The sequence below is a fragment of the Pseudonaja textilis genome, chromosome 3, assembly GCF_049901715.1.
Source record: "Pseudonaja textilis isolate UNSWEBS1 chromosome 3, rPseTex1.2, whole genome shotgun sequence".
Classification (NCBI taxonomy): domain Eukaryota; kingdom Metazoa; phylum Chordata; class Lepidosauria; order Squamata; family Elapidae; genus Pseudonaja; species Pseudonaja textilis.
The window spans coordinates 90,104,376-90,122,535 of NC_141992.1; the positions used below are offsets into that span (position 1 = coordinate 90,104,376).

General features: G+C 36.7%; 1 long non-coding RNA gene across 1 annotated transcript; it reads left to right on the forward strand.

Moving 5' to 3' along the window:
- The first annotated feature begins 550 nt into the window (after window positions 1-550).
- LOC148126209 (uncharacterized) lies at window positions 551-1,462 on the forward strand. The gene is made up of 2 exons (XR_015742584.1): window positions 551-584; window positions 666-1,462. It is a non-coding gene; the product is annotated as an uncharacterized LOC148126209 (long non-coding RNA).
- The last annotated feature ends 16,698 nt before the right edge of the window (window positions 1,463-18,160 follow it).

An 18,160-nucleotide genomic window follows, 5' to 3' on the forward strand; every position in this document is an offset into this window, starting at 1 on the left:
AGGCAAAAGTGGAGAGGAGTTATATAATAGATATAGAATGGTAAATAAGATGGGTAATGGTATATAAGAAGAGCATGAATTCAATTGAATTTTTTCTTTGGCCAGCCTTGGTGGCAGCAGGGATTTGCGTCTCTTCGCGATCCCTGCTGTGCTCACCGTCTTGGTGCCTCCGATCCTGATGGATTTGGAGGATAAGGCTGCTTTGTAGAATCAGCTGAAGACAGGGAAGATCTGGGGAAGGGTATGGGGATGTCGCAGATCCCCCCCGCATCCAGTTTTAAACTTCCTTTTCTCAAGACGATGCAGCGGCGGTCTTATGGCCGCCATGAAGAGGCTGGCATCCGGGAAAAGATTGCGCAGGAGGGGTGCTGAATAAAGAAAAAACAGAGAAAGCTTTTGGCTGAGCCAGGACAACAATTAACATCTGAATACCCTGGAACTTTGGCTTTTCAAGTGATTTATTGTCTTCCAAAGGATCGGTAAGCTGCGGTGGATGAGAAAGGGAAAACCTTTTCTTTTTCCTCATTTTCCTTCCCACGGAGGCAGCAGATGGAAACCTGAAACACCCGTATTGGCAATAGAAGGTATTTACTTTCAAAATTGAACCAAGGGGAAATTATATCTTCAAATATTGATTCTTTAAAACTTAAATCTTTTTGCTTTAGGGGGAAGGAAGAGAGATAAATGATTTATACTAACGTTTGTTGAAGAAGACTGCTTGGAGTTTTATAAGATTAGAGACTAAACTGTAATTAAACTTCCAAACTTCCAAAAAATGTCTTGGAATTATCTAATTGAATTCTCCCCCAGGAAGAGCAAATGACTTTGGGACTTTAACTATCTTTGGAAAGACTAAGAAAACATTTGGACTGCTTAAAAAAAATAAAATAAATCCTTTTCTGCTCATAATGGTGTCCTTTGAAGAATTGAAAATGCAGTTTGAAAAACTTCAGGGGGAAGATGGCTCTCTTGGATCTATTTTTGGCTTTTTAGAAATGGCGATTTGTGCTTACCAGGAAATGCAACAAGAAAGAGGCTGGGACGATGAAGAAGAACCCATCTTGAATGGACATATGATTTCAAAAAAGGGTAAAAAGGAGAAGAAAATCAAGAATTTAAGCTCTAAAAAAACAATTAAGAAAGGGAAAAGAAAGCTGAAAAATCGATATAATGATAGAAAGCAATGGAAAAAAGGAATGCAACAGAGAGGGGAGATTAAAAAGTGGGAGATTGAGAGTGGGGGGTGTAAAAAGGCTAGATTTGATAAGGAAGGAAGAGACAAAGCAAAGGGAAGTTATAAGGAATTTAAACAAGATGTTGTTTGTTTTGTTTATAAGCAACTTTTTTTCAGAGATAAAGGGTAAAATAAAGTTTTAATAGAGATTCTGCAAAGGTACACAAGATTGCATTTTATATTTGTATTTGAAATATGTGTCAATAAAATATTGTAGGGATTGTGTAATTGATGTGTATTTAACTAATTTGTTAGGGAATACTATTTTTAATATTTATAAGAATATTACGTTTGTTTCTTTTCTTTAAATGGTATTTAGAATGTACTAAGCAGAATCAGAATAGAAATAATTTTTAATTTTAAGCGTTGAATTTGGGGGGAAAATAGAAAGGTGTCATACTTCAACCAGTTATTACAGGGACAAGATTGTGTTTAAGAGAAAGATAAATGGATGATTGAAAAAGAACGGACAAAAAATACAAGTGAAATGATTTAAATTGAGATTAAATAAATAAAGTAGAATTAAGAGAGTGAAAAAAGGGGAGAAGATATCCGTAAAATGTAGAATCTTTAATAGGATATGAAATAGTATATAAGCTGAGCATGAATTTAATTTAAGTCTGTATCAAAAGTTAAAACCCGGGGTTAAGTCGCTTTCTAAAAAGAAGTTTCATACTTTTTTCTATGTTATGTGTTTGTTAGTTTATATTTGTTTTTTGAGGAGTAATATCGGATAAGAACATATGAAATAGTAACAATATGAAATATAGTAAGATGAAATATATGAATGAATAAAACTGAATAGAAATAAAGGAAGAAATAGTAAGAAGGTGGAAAACAGTAATAAGATATGAAGTTGAATATATAAGATGCTTATTAAGTTATGTGTTGAAATGTGATAATTTAGAATTATATTGTATTCAAATGAGATGTTTTATTTGTTTTTCTTAAGTAGTTGTTGAAAAAGATGTTTTATGTTCTTATGTCTTATGTTTTGTTTGTGTATTGTTTTTTGTAAATTAATAAAACTTTACCGAAAAAAATATATTTTTCTTTAAAGCAAGATTATATATATAAAACAGAATTAAGATGAGGCAAAAGTGGAGAGGAGTTATATAATAGATATAGAATGGTAAATAAGATGGGTAATGGTATATAAGAAGAGCATGAATTCAATTGAAGTCCATACAAAAAGAGTAATCTGGGGCCAAGTTACTTTCTAGAAGAAAGTTTTATGTTTTTATGTTTATGTCTTATGTGTGTGTGTTTAATTAAGAATTAAATAATAAAATCTCGGAGGAAGACTAGATGAGAATAATTATAAACAAGCCAGAGGAAAATATAAATGTGATGACTGAATAGCAGATAAATCAGAAAGGAAATATGATTGAATAATGATTAAAGAGAAACAATGTGGAATTTGGTAAAGGGAATCTACGTGTTTATATGGAAATGGGATAAATTATAAGTACGTGATATAAAGCAATATGTTACCTGCCTTGTAAAGATCTACAATGGAAAGAGGTTTTATGTTTTTAATGTTTAATGATGTTTTGTTTTGTTTGTTTGTTTGTAAAATCAATAAAACTTGTTTTTTTTTAAAAAAAAAAAGAATTCTGGACTTACTTTATGTATGTATGTTTGTGGTAATTGTTTTCCTCCAGATCAAATGTGTCAGAGATTATAAAATGTCTAATATAAAACAAAGGTCAAAAAGCCCACAAATTTACATACTTATATGTGTACTTTTCTATTTTGTAAGGAAAACAACACATTTTTTATAAAAATTAAGCAAATGTGAAGAGTGAGACCATGTACAACATTTGGTGCAGATTCTATTTTTCTTTGTATTTACTTTGTATCCGTTCAGTCTCCACTTCTTTCCTTATTCTGGTTGGCCAAAACTTAAATACTGATTTGCAACATCAATCTCCAATCTGATTGTGAATTTTCATAGGAAATCAAGAAGAAGCTAAGTCGTTTTTCCTAGTTGATAGGATTAGTAACATTTGTAGACATATTACTTTTATGTAAAAATAAAACCTTGTACTAGACACTTGATTTTTTTTTAAATGGAAAAAAATAATTGTTAGTATTTTTATGTATTATTATAATTGGATAGAAAGCCTCAAGCAATGCTGACTTGCCAATCTTTTGCCAAGAATCAAAGAAAATATCTAAAAGGCTCTCTGCAGTTTTAATGGAAGCTTCCAAGAAAGTATATGCATATTTTCTTGTTCCCATTAGCACTTGCTATTTTTTTCTACAATGTGTTTCATTAAACTTCAAAAGTATTACAATTAACATTTTGAAAAATATAAGTTTTAAAAATAAACTTACATTTATTTATAACTATTGAGAAATAAAAGGCACCCCCCACTCAGGATGTAAGAAAGGGAGTCCAACTGTAAACTAAACTGTTTGAAATCCCTTGAATATCTGTATGAAATAGCACAAATAGGAGACATATGTCTAGAATACATATCTCCAAATATGTTGAATGATATCAGGTGGGATTTCCTGAGAGCCTTTCTGTAATGACACAGCCTCTAAAACAGGGGTGTCAAACTCAACTTCATTGAGGGCCACATCAGGGCTGTGGTTGACCCCAGAGGATTGTGGCCAGCTGAGTGGGCATGGTCAGCTTGATGCCAGTCCCCAAACTGCTGGCATGTTTCCTCTTTGTACTGGGTAGACCAGGCCAAAGAGACACGGGTAGACTGGGCTGAAGTGACATGGGCTGGCTTCTTACATTTTCCAGGACAGCGCTGTGGGCCAGATCCGACCATATCATGAGCTGCATGCAGCTCGCAGGCCTTGAGTTTGACATCCCTTCTCCAAAACATAATTTTCCTAGAAATTAGACCTTGTTGGTCTTCTGTAAAGCACTGAAAATCTTGGTTTTGCTACCAAGCCTGGAACTCTGGTTGTATGGTTGAGCTTTTATCATGGCTATGTTAACTGATGTGTTTGTCAGTTTTCCATCTCAGCTGCCATATATTGATGTGTTATGTTTTTATTTAGTTTTTAGTCATAGTTAGCCACCCAGAGTTATGTATTTATATAGATGGTCTACAAATTGAATCTCTCTCTCTCTCTTCTTCCCCTGCTCTCTCTCCCTCTCTCCTTCCCTCTTCTTTTTATCTAATAGATTTACTAGCTCAAGTATTTCACTGTATGAATTTTTTCCCCAGTATTTATATGTTCTATTTGGTATGAACAGTGTAGAATACATAAGAACAGAGTCTGAATCGCATTTATTGGCAATATCATTTGTAAAGCAAATACTAATTTCTATCCTTCTGAAAACTAATAAATGCACAAATAAAATTAAATAAGCATAAAATCACTGGACATACTTGTGTGCAAATACTTTTTAGGAATAAATAAATGTTCTGTTAGCATATACTGTGTTAGATGTTTTTCCACTGATGTCAGCAGCAAGCAAATTCAGTGTTGCAATTGATGGAAAAGAAGTACCACATATTTGCAAAGCCACACATCAAAGAAAGGCATAGTGATGCCATTTCCAAGAGGAAGAATAAGCTGCAGGGTTTCTTTTGGACTATACTAACTCAAAGTGTCCAAATAGAACAGAATAACTTGATTTTGAAAAAGATGTATGATAGAAGATTGGGAAAAAAATGCTCATAACACACTGCAAACTGCAAATGTTCCGGTTATCTTACTATCAAGACATTGACTATAAAAGAAATGTTCAGCTTTACTAATCTAATTGTGTATTGAAATCACTTACAGTAATGTAAAGCAACCAGGTGGCAAGAGATTAATAAACCCATGAAACCAATAAACTTAAAAGCAAATAAAAACTACAATTATTGCAATCATACACTTGCATACTTCCCGAGATTTCAGCATTGTGCTCCAGTCTAAACTAATACCTCGTAGGCAAGGGTTTTTTTGCAGGATAGGAGAAGATAATCTAATTTTTATTTCCCATGCAGTCAAGATGACAAAGTAATAGGAGTTGAAATAGCCAATTATTTACCATGCTAAATAAAATTTCCTGTGCCACTTGTCTGCTGTGTTGAAACAAACAGGTCCTCATTAGGTTACCTTCAGCAATTGGTAATGTACGATTGGGCACAGCTTGAAACCACAGGAGTATTTCCACACCAGAATGCAAGCATTTTATCAGTGTGTATTTCTTGTGCTAAGGCAGTACTGGTCACCATGTTTTGTACTGTATTGTTTTGTAAAGATGTCAGTGAGAAGAGAATGCTGCTGGTTGATTTGGCCTGGATCTTTTTCAGTTCATTAAACCAGAAAGCATGGAGATTGGGCAGCAGAAAGAAGACAGTTGATGCTCAGGTCAAAAGCTCACATAACCTATTATACGATCGTGGTAGTATATAAATCTGATCAACAAACAAACACAACTGCAGAGGAATTTATATGTTAATTTGTGTGGAATTTTACTTGATACATATTTCTGCTGATAGTTTTCCACAATACAATGTTGTCTCCTGCAGTTTTGACTGTACACATTTTTATGTGCATGTTTTTCTCCAACATACAGTTTAATGTCTGTTTTATAATTTAGATAGCTATATCGCCATGTCCCAGAGTGCATGGGAAATCAAATCTTTGCAACAATCAAATCATTAAAGAAGAAATGTCCATGTTCATGTTCTGGTTTAGAAAATGCTCAGTAAAATGTCACTGAGATCTTAACTATGGATTGTAATCCAGTAGAGTGGGAGTTTCACAAGCAATGGGGGATGGGGGAGAGAAAGCATTACTAAGTTATAAATCAGTTTCCACTAGCTTTCTTCTCTTGAAAGCTCCAAGTTAACATGACCAAACAGTATTATTCTAATAATCACATTATTATTTATGTGATAGCATATTATTTTACTTTATTTCTCTTGGAAATAGTCATCTGTCTCCATCTTCTCCATCAATGGGCCTTGTAGAAACATTTGGAATGTTTATAGAAGAGAAAGGAATATCCTAATAAAATTCAGTTTATTACTTTCTAACATATTTATTTTCTTTCATCAACATAATTAATTTTGTTAAAGCTTATTAATTATTTTAAATTTCTAGATTTTCAAAGTGAAGGAAGTTATGTTAGTTAAGAAGAGAAACATTAAATATGATCAGTGTGCTAGAAATATTGATAAACAATTGCAAGACATATCGTAATTGTGTCAGTCAGAATTTTATAGAGTTGTTGATAAGCAAAATGTATCAAAAGCCAGGGCCCCATAAGCCAATCACAATACGTTTTGTTATTTTTTTTTAAAGAGAAACATTTTCTACTTAACAATGTTCAAAAGTTGTGTTTCAAAAAGTAAGGAAGTGTCCAATTCCAACATTTAATGTAAGTAATATAATAAATTGCCTGTGGGGCCTGCCATACATCCCAATGAGAATAAGTCAGCAAGTGCCTAGTGAATGAGTATAAATTGAACAAACAAGCAAACAATCACAAAAATAAATAAAAGAAAGAGTGAGAGTGAGTGAAAGTGCAACTGGTGTATTTGTCAAAGACTAATTCAATAAAATCATTAGCCTCATATGGGAGGGGAACTCTACACATAATTATTGATCATGTTGGTGGTGATTATATTGCAAAATAAAAGAACCCCTAAATCATTAAAATACAGAGATAATTCCTCTTCATCTCTGCACCTTTGCACCTTTGCCCCAAAATCACTTGGAGTTTTCAAAAACAGAATGGGGAGAATTTGACCTATTTTTAAATTGATGACATATCAGTACTTGTATAAGATTTCAGGAGCCAGACTTTTCTTTAATAATCTTTCAAAGGGAGAGGAGAGGGTCAATAATTGTAAAGATAAATACATCGGGGTAATGTCATTCTTTTGATTTGTTTGCTTCTGAAGTGACATTTTCAATCTGGAAGTAAAATTTAAAAGATTCAGTAGCTGAAGGTCTTTTCCAGCTTTCTTTCATTTTTTAAATTCTTTTTTTTTTCAGAAGTGTGAGTATTTTACAGAGTTAAAATCTAACCAAAAGTCTATCCCCATGGAATTATTCATGCTAATTATCCACAGTATTATTTTCCAGTTCTGAAAAGTTCTGTGCCATTTATATAAGATAAGGATAAGATAGGATAGGATAGGATAAGATCCCTGTAGATTTTACTGCAGATTTACAGTCATTGCCAATTGTAGGGGGAAGTGCTGATCTCCATCTCGCCATGAACCACCATTGTCCAGAGACATTTGTGTGGTCATGTGGATAGCATGACAACATGGAGCACTGTTTCCTCTCTACTAAAGTGGTACCTATTTATCCTAGCGACTAGTTTCACAGCACATCAGAGACTGCCTCCTGCCCTCCTTTGATCAACATCAGTTTGCTTATAGAGCAAACCGATCTACAGAGGATGCTGTGGCCATCACACTTCATAGAGCACTGAGTCATCTGGAGAACAAACAGAGCTATGTGAGGATACTCTTTGTGGACTACAGCTCTATGTTTAACACTATCATCCCAGATATACTAGTAACTAAACTGTATAATCTGCAGATCCCCACCCCCACGTGCTCCTGGATTAAGAACAGACCACAGTCTGTTAGACTTGGCCCCCACCTTTCTTCCACTATTACACTCAGTACTGGTTCCCCCCTGGGTTGTGTCTTGAGCCCCCTGATATATGCCTTGTACACCTTTGACTGTTCACCAAGCCATGCAACAAACACCATCATAAAGTTTGCGGACGACATGACTGTGATTGGTCTCATTTCCGAGAGGATGAGATGGCATATAGGTTAGAAGTAGAGAACCTGTCTGTCTGGTGTTCACAGAACAATCTGTCACTGAATATCCATAAAACCAAAGAACTGATTATGGACTTCAGGAAACATGGACAGGATCATGCCCCACTCATCATCAACAGAGAATGAGTGGAAATTGTCCCTATGATCAAATTCCTTGGCATCCATATTTCAGCTGATATCTCCTGGTCCCCTAACACCAAGGCCATAGTAAAGAAGGCTCAGCAGCGGCTGCACTTCCTGCGGGTTCTCAGGAAAAACAATCTGGATAAGAAGCTGTTGCTGGCTTTCTATAAAGCCTCTGTGGAGAGCACTCTGACATACTGTCTGGGTGTGTGGTATGCAGGCTCCACAGTTGAGGACAGGAAAACTGTACAGAGGGTGATAAACAAAGCTCAAAAGATCATTGGTTGCCCTCTGCCCTCCCTGGAAGACTTAGCCAGGTCTCGCTGCCAAAGCAGAATCAAGGCCATCATAAAGACCCCTCACACCCTGGCTATTATCTTTTTGACCTGATGCCATCTGGATGGTGCTTTAGATCAATAAAATCCCATACCACTAGACTACCAAATAGTTTCTTTCCCTAGGCCATCTGAACTGCAAATAAATACAAAGTGACTACCTTATTAAGACATGAAAAGATGTGAAACCACAATACCTCATTTAGATGTATAATAACATATTACAGTACAATCCATCTCTTGTGTATTACACTCGGCAAAGTGTCACAGTCAGTGTTGGATATATATTTTGGGTATATTTGTAGATATTGTACTCTCTAATTGCAAATGGAGATGTGGATACTCTACTTTTCTTGTCTTCATCTTTAAGTGCTCTGGTTTTATTGTATTGCGAACAGTTGCTGGGGTGTATCCACAGTTTCATTGTACTTGTACAATGACACTAAAGTTCTTCTTCTTCTTCTTCTTCTTCTTCTTCTTCTTCTTCTTCTTCTTCTTCTTCTTCTTCTTCTTCTTCTTCTTCTTCTTCTTCTTCTTCTTCTTCTTCTTCTTCTTCTTCTCCTCCTCCTCCTCCTCCTCCTCCTCCTCCTCCTCTTCTTCTTCTTCTTCTTCTTCTTCTTCTTCTACTACTCACATGAGCATGCTTTCAAACTGTTAGGTAAGCAGCAGTAAGGCAAAGATGGGCACTCACCCCATTGTGCAATACTCTTGAATCTGGGATGTCAGCTTTCCTGTTGGGCTTCCTTGGTGACACCATACTAACTGACAGAGTGAAGCCCAACACATACCTGGGGTGGGGAATCCATTCCAGGCGAGAATGAGCTTAGCCGGTGCCAGGCAAAATGCTTCGCACCCCTCTCCTCCTCCTGATGCAGCCAGCTGGATGAACTGTTGGGCCGGCATAGCGCTTCCCAGCTCTTAAATGGCATTTCGGAGTGGCTTGTCAGCTGATTAGACTTATGCACATGTTGATATGGAGTTTTCAGCTTTTGTGGACTGGGGTGGCAGTGCACGTAGCATGGGGGGGCGGTAACACCTGGGCACTCTTAATTGGGAATATGCACAGGGGGTAGGAGTAGGGATGGGCAGTATCATGGGGTGGCAGTGCATGCAGGGATGCAGAAATTAACTGTTTGCTGGGAGCAGGAGGCTAGGTAATGATTAAGGGTAGGGATGACAATGATTAAGGGTGGAGATAGCAATGATTAAGGGTGGGGAGGGATATAAACAGTGCTGTGAGGCAGATGCCCTCAGCACTGCTTTTGCTCAGGAGTGCTGTTTGTTGCTTTTGTTGGAAGAATCAAACAACAATAAATGAATCTTGCCACAACCAAGCTGTGAGTGAAGTAGTTTATTAGAAAAAGTTTCATCGTCTTCCAACAGAAGCTGACAGAAAACCAGCACTGAGAGTGTCTGCCTCTCAGTGCTGTTTATATCCCAACCAAACCTAATTGGGCAATTTGGGAGAAGGAGGCTTTTGCAGTTTGTTGGGCATTATTGACCTGGAGGCATTTATTGGAGGGCAGTCCAAACCCTTTTGAGGTATGGACAGACCACAAAAACCTGGGAGCCCTCCAAAATCCACGTCGCTTATCACCAAAGCAAGTTTGCTGGGCATTGTTTTTTAGACAATTTAAGTTCACATTGAAATATGTTCCGTCAGGAAGGAATTTTATGGCAGATGCCTTATCCTGATTTCCTCAATATCATAGTCAATGTGAGAATACAATTCAACTACTTATATCAATCATCGATCGCACTGAATCATTAAAAACCACTAAACTTGCACCAGATTTGCCTGTATTATTAACAGAAGATGACATAACGGAAATCAAATAGAAATGAAACATGGCATTGCATGGAGTGGAACCAAAATCTATGTACTAAAAGTATTACAATCAGTGGTGTTTGTTAGGAATATAAGTCACCTAACAGGTATTTGGGTTAGAAATATATAAACCAGGATAAACATTTTAGTACTATATCTTTAAGGAATGCAAGAGCATGCAATTGGGTGTGGTTTCTCAAACAGCCATAAAATGGATGGGTTGTTTAGTCCTAATCTCAGAAGAGACTGTGTCTGGGTGTATCTCTGCTTCCTTCTGTTGGAAAGTATTGCCGTTGCTCCATTTCTTCTAGTTGACTGATATTACTGGATTTAATGTAAGTCTGTTACTGAACTGTTTTTGACACTGGAATTTGATATTTGGATTATTCCTGGATTGAAAAACTGACTGATTTACTTGTGAATGACTTTGGACTGCTTATTTTGGACTTTGCTAAAACCTTTCTGGAAGTAAAAACCTACATTTACTGTACAGTGTATCTGTGTACTGTGTGTGTATTATTCAAACACTTCTCTCAAATACGTCTCCCTGTATGCACTCATTCTCCTAATGGGGAATTACCTCAACAGTGTTAAAACAATGCCATGATGTGAAGCAAGCAGGACATTATGGATTCCTAAAAACATTACATTTGGCAAAACAACAATTTTGGTGGCCAGGCATATGATTGAATGTCGAAACGTATGTGAAATCATGTACGGTGTGTGCAGTAAATAAAACAAAGATAGGAAAACCAACGGGCTTGTTGCAATCTGTCTCTGAACCAATGAAACCTTGGCAAGATATTGGGATGGTTTTCATAGTTGATTTAGTAATGGGTACACGGTTATATGGACTATTGTTGATTTGTTTTTGAAACAGGCATATTTCGTACCTTGCAAAGGAATACCATCAGCTAGATGATTAGCACAGTTGTTTATAAAACATATATACCAATTACATGGAGTACCCAAAGGAATTATATCCGATAGAAGAATATAGTTCACATCAAAATTCTGGCGTGAATTCATATATGCAATTTGATGTACACAAAGATTGAGTCCAGCTTATACCCAGCCACTAAAGGAGCAGCTGAATGAGCTAATGCTGCCATTGAGCAATATCCCTGGTGCTATGTTAATTATCAACGAAGTAACTGGACAACTTTATTACCATATGCTGAAGTTGCATATAATAATGCTGTGCACAGTAGCACCAGTTACTCTCCTTTCCAAATTGCTAATGGTATGGAATTCATACCTATACTGGAATGGCCTCATACTGAACAAACCCAGGAAGTTCCAAATACTACTATATGGGCAGACAATATAAAGAAGCAATGGGATTCAGTTTGAATTGCATTAAAAAAGGTTTGAATTGCATTAAAAAAGGAAGCATATAAAAATCAGAGAGATAAAAAATGATCTGACCAGAAACCTTATAATATAGGAGATTGGGTCTACCTAGCAACCAAATATATACATCTAGGTCTGAATAAGAAAAAATTTAGGACCAAAATATATTGGACCATTTTAAATAGTACGCATAATAAATCCTGTAACGGTGGGTCTTCAACTACCATCCCGTTTTAAATGACTTCATCCCATATTTCACATCAATCTACTAAAACCAGCTGATATGATCAGGAAAGAACCAAGATTGACTGCACCAGGACCAATCCACGATGATCATTATGAGATCGACAGAATACTCGACTCACAACGAAGACGAGGAATATTGCACTATCTAGTTAGCTGGAAAGGTTATCCATTATCAGATGCTGCATGGATACCATGTAGAGATGTATCCGCCCCTCGATTACAGTGGCAATTCCATAAAAGATACTCCAAGAAAGTTGGGGGGGGGAGGGAATTTGACCATACCATAGAATAACTGCATATTTTCTGTTTCAGAAAGATCCATGGTAGAGGGGGATGCATGTTGGGCTTTGTCGGCGATACTAATGGATAGAGTGAAGCCCAACACATACCTGGGGAGGAGAATCCATTCCGGGAAAGAGCTGGCACCAGGCAAAATGCTTTGCATCCTCCTCCTCCTTCCCAACACAGCCAGCTGGATGAACTGATGGGCGAAACGCTTTGCACCCCCTCCTCCTCCCGACGTAGCCAGCTGGATGAACTTTTGGGCTGGCATATTGGCACAGTGCTTCCCACCTCTCAAATGGATTTCGGAGCGGCTTGTCAGCTGATTAGACTTATGTACGTGATGATATGGGGTTTTCGGCTTTTGTGGACTGGGGTGGCAGTGCACATAGCGTGGGGGGTAACACCTGGGCACTCTTAATCGGGAATATGCACAGGGGGTATGAGTGGGGATGGGGAGTATCACGGGGTGGCGGTGCACGCAGGGAGGCAGAAATTAACTGTTTGCTGGGAACAGGAGGCTAGGCAACGATTAGGGTGGGGATGACAATGATTAAAGGTGGGGAGGGATATAAACAGCGCTGTGAGGCAGATGCTCTCAGCACTGCTTTTGCTCGGAAGTACTGTTTGTTGCTTTTGTTGGAAGAATCAAACAACAATAAATGAATCTTGCCACAACCAAGCTGTGAGTGAAGTAGTTTATTGGAAAAAGTTTCATCGTCTTCCAACAGAAGCTGACATTTCCAGTCAACTAGCCCAGCGTCTTAACCACTGAGCCATCATGCCACCATTTATATAGATAAAATGTAAATGTTGCTTTGCATATTCCCTCCCCCCATTCCATCCCTCCCTCCCTCTCCCTCCCTCTCTCTCTGCTTTGGTTTTTCTTAATTTTTATCTACTTGGTCAAAAAATTTACTTGTTAGCTAATGTTTAAAAAACACTGATCCATATTTTTTTGCTAGATGAACTGAGTGGTGTGTGCTTGTTCTCATCTGGAATGAAGGATTGACTGGGAAGTGCACAATGTACACTAAAGTGGACATCAATCCCAGAACTTTTATAACAGTTGGTGTGTTGTTGGGAACAAAAATAGAGGTTTTAACAGTCTGGCTATGGTATTAAATCACATATTTAAAATTTAGAATGTATTGACGTATGAAGAACTCTGGATTTATCATTTGTAGTTTATCATGTGTAGCTAAAAAGATTATTTCATTGTAATAAGAAATACTGAGCTGTACCTGATTTGAATCTCTGGATTAAAGTCATGTCTACACTATTAACATATGAAGCAGCTTTTACCAATATTGTGGAAACAATTTTATTCTGTACCATCAGAGTATAATTCACAATTGTTTACTTCAAGTATTGTTTCTGTTTTGTTTCCCCCCCTTCTCTTTACTTAAAGTTTATTTTCTTTTTGTGTTTATATGAAAACTATTTTTTTTTTAAAAGCCAACATATATTCTTAAGAAAAAATTCCAGGAAACTAGTACAAATGTATAAATAAAAAGTTATGCTTTAAAAATATTTTGGTTGGTGAATGCTTAACTGAATAAAGGCAAAAGATTAGTATTTTGCTTTTCTTTGTGCAAGTTCATTCAATCTCTTTTGACTCTTCCTGTTCCAATGAATATGATTTTGCCAGAATGGTGTGTGAATAATCACATCAGATTGTCCTTGGATTCAAAGTACACCCCTCAATAGGCACACACATATATATAAATCACATTTACATAACTTCAAAAGAGATAATTAAAAATAATCTAGGATGAAGACAAAAAGACTAAAACATATGGCCCCCAACACCCAATATTCAGATAAATAGGAATTAACACTAAACAAACAATCAGGCAGAAAGCAATAATCTAATCCAGGAGCCATCAAGGAGAAAACCAAAACTGGCAGGGCAAGCTATTACATATAAACAGACAGCAAATCTGACACTTTCACACTGATGATGTTACATAGATGGGTAATGAAACATCTGCAAGCAAACAAACAGACTCAGAGAACCAGCTGTTTTTCTGTTAGGTGTTACCAAGCTTAATATTCCTAAAAATAAAATAGAGTTGTTTCTTTTAGGAAATATTTGTTAGGATTCTCGTAGTGGAAATTGTACATAATTCTTTCTTTACAGGAATGGAAACCTAAGCTAAGGTGGCATGCATCAATGTAAAAATAATTTTGTATTAAAAAAATGCAAATATTAGATTTAAATTAAATTGGACAATATTTATGTATTATAACTTGGCACACAGATCTAAAGTTTGCTTCTTCTTGATACAGGGTTTTAAAATATTAGGTTTTTCCCAATATGATAAGGAAAAAAGAATTTCAGATCAGATTGAAGCTCCTACTGCTTATTCTCATCTATGATTCTTACAACACTGGTTCCTTTACTAATTATAGTATATAGATGTGATTTTAATAACAATTTTAAAGTGATTTATTGAAATAACATCATTTTTACACGCAGTTCTTATCTAGAGTTGCTTTTAAAAGTTTGTTCAGTTTTATGCAGCTAATAAATCTCTTTTTTAGTTTTCCTTTCCTTTTTGTTCTTTGTTTTCTCATTTACGCTTTCAAACATTTGTTAAAATAACATAGGAGCAGAAGGAGGAGGAGGGAGAGAAGGAGCTAGTAGTCTATAAAATGATGTAAATCTTACATTAATCTACAAAAAGCAAAGGATTCTTAAGAATTATCAGTCTGAATAAATTCAAGAAAAATATTTTTATTTTATCAGTAGAACATGCTGAAGTGCCATTGTTTGCAATCCTTTTAAACTTATTTGCAGTTCTAAATAGTCATTTGTTTGCATTTTGATTTCCACATTCCTCAGCAAGGATGTCATTTGAAAGCTTGATTGTGTTATTCACTGGTTCTTTAATGCACCAATTAGCACACTCCAAAAAAACAAGTAAGAATAATTAATCAAAATATATTACAATTTTTAAAATGATCCTGAAAAATTCAATGCTGCTTCCTAAAAAAAAAAACAATTTAGAAAGAAAATGTGGATCAGTTATTACCACAGATCCAGGGGTGGGCTTCAAAAATTTTAGCAACCAATTCTCTGCCTGGTTGCTGGGTGGGCTTGGCCATGGTGGATGTGGCCTAGTCAGCCTCCTGCACCATGGTGGGGGGGCAGTTTTTGCCCTTCTTGGGCTCCGGAGGTCCTCTGGAGGCTGGAAATGGCCCATGTCCTGCCTTCTGGAGCTTCCAGGAGGCCTTTTTTTTGCCCTCTCCATGTGGGCACTGCACTTACCCGGGATCCAAAATGGGCCACGAGGAGACTCCTGGGAGGGGCGGGGTGGGGTAGATATGGCCAGCCAGGGGTGGGATTTGCTGGTTCACTGAATCAGCCGTAAAATTAGCTACCGGTTAGCTAAGGGTTCGCCTGAACCCAGGAAAAATCAGTAGCAGCCCTCCTCTGCATAGATCTACTTTACCCTCATTGTGAATATTGGAGGTTTCCATCTAGTTTAAGCATCTGACTGTGTAGTTGGTTTGGGATCAGTCTTAGAAGTATAACATCTGTGTTAATGCAGTTTAAACTCTTCTTTGAACTCTTAGTTTTTTACTATCATATGTCATGTGTTTTTAAGATGTTTCCACAGAAATAAAAAAAGAAAACAATTTTCTAGGCAAGTTATACAGATCACAAGTAGGATGGAGTGTGCACTCATAATTTTGGTATAGAAGGTCATGTTGTGAGAATCTGTAATAACTATTTTACATGACTACAGTAGCCTTAAAAGGCAGAATTCAGAAACAAAGACAAGCTGTATGTCACAGTCTCCTCCCTAATTAAAGGTTGAAAACACTTTCTACACAATTCTGTATGTCCTAGAAATGTCAGCATATGCTGCAAGGAAGATATCATTTAAAGCTAGATAAATGAGCTTTGTAGGTCTATTTTTTTCTCCTGGTGATGTGCTAAGAATCATTATGAATGCTGAAACATGAAAACTAAGGTTATTGAAAATAACCTATTTTTCAATTTGAACCCCAGAATGAGTTCTATTACTCAAAGCTTGTGTCATAAGCCAAGCCAGACAGAAAGGAAAAAAAGTATCTCAGACATTGATTCATGATCTTTGAAGGCACATGCAACCCACCAGCTATACTTTGAATGATTAGTGAATTTAACACGATAAGTACCTCATCTCATTTTAGACAAATTCTCAAAGTTATTAAATTATTTCTTAGTCTTCTCCCCATATTTATTTTTAGGGATTAGATATTGTGCATAAAAATGAGCTTTGAGTAGTTGATCTATACTGGAAACTGGACAGAAGTATGACTCTACTTTTGCTTTTGGATTAACTTTCTTAAGCACATGATGAGAGTGGCCTTGGGCACAGTGGTGGTATTCAAATACTACTGGTTCTGTGGGCGTGGCTTGGTGGGCATAGCAGGGCAAGGATGCTGTAAAATCTCCAGTCAGAGGTGGTATTTGCCAGTTCTCCTAACTACTCAAAATTTCTGCTACTGGTTCTCCAGAACTAGTCAGAAACTGCTGACCACCTCTGCCATGGGGGCATTATTTCACAGTAAGAACAGCCCTTTCCTATGGTCTTCTGTTTGAGATGTACAGTACTAAACAAAAGTGTTAGGCAGTGGTGCAAAATGTTGTAAATTAAGAATGTGTTCAGAAATAGAAGTGTTAATAGTTTATTTTTATCAAATAACAAAATGGAAAGTAAATGAAGAGAAGAGAAACCAAATCAAATCAATATTTGGTGTGACCACACTTTGCCTTCAAAATAGCATCAATTTTTCTAGGTGCACTTGCATATAGTTTTTAAAGGAACTTGGAAGGTTCCTTCAAAGTTGTTCCAAACATCTTGGAGAACTAACCACAGGTCTTCTGGGGATGCAGGCTGCCTCAAATACTTTTGTCTCTTCATGTAATCCCAAACAGATTTGATGATATAGACATCAAGATTCTGTGGGGGCCAAACCATCACTTGCAGGATTTCTGGTTCTTCTTCACACTGAAAATAATTCTTAATGTCATTGGCTCTATGTTTGGGGTTGTTGTCCTGCTACAGAATAAATTTGAGGCCAATCACATGCCTCCCTGATGGTTTGATATGATGGATAAGTATCCACCTGTATTTCTCAGCACTGAAGACATTATTGATCCTGACCAAATCTCTAACTCCTTTTGCAGAAATGTAGCCCCAAACTTGCAAGGAAACTCCACCATGCTTCCGTGTTGCCTGAAAATATTCATTATAATACTGCTCTGCAGCCATTTGGCAAACAAACTGTCTCCTGCTACACCCAAATATTTTACATTTTGATTCATCAATCCAGAGCATCTGCAACAATTTTTCTGTAGCCAGTTGCTATGTTTTTCTGCACAATTGTGCATGTCTTGTTTCCACATTGGAGATATACTTCTAGTCAGACTTCTCTGGACTGTAAACAGGGCTACATGGGTCCCTTTGATTGTGGCCAGTTCTGTGTTGATGGCACTGCTGGACATCTTCTGATATCAAAGATAATTAAGCATGATGTGTCTTTCATCTGCAACATTAAGTTTCCTTGGCTGATCACTGTGTCTATATCTTGAAACTCCAGTCTGCTTTGAAATCTTTGCCTGGGAGAAACCTTGCTGATGTTGTATAAGACCTTGTCTTATTCCTGTGCTCAGTTCTGACACGAAACTATCTTCCACAACCTCACTTTAGTAGCAGTTTAGCTGCTCCTCACACAGTTTTAAGCCTCCTCCTGTTTCTGTTTCAGTTAATGACTATTTTTAATGACTATTTTTCAACATACCTATGAAATTGATGGTCATTAGCACCTGCTTGATATAATGGTTAATCATACACATGACTCTAATTCTACAAAATCTCTAATAAAGTGTTAAAGTTTAAGAATTGAGGCTATTGTGAAGCCAAAGGGTGGCCACACCAAATATTGATTTGATTTAGATTTCTCTTCTGTTCATTTACTTTCTATTTTT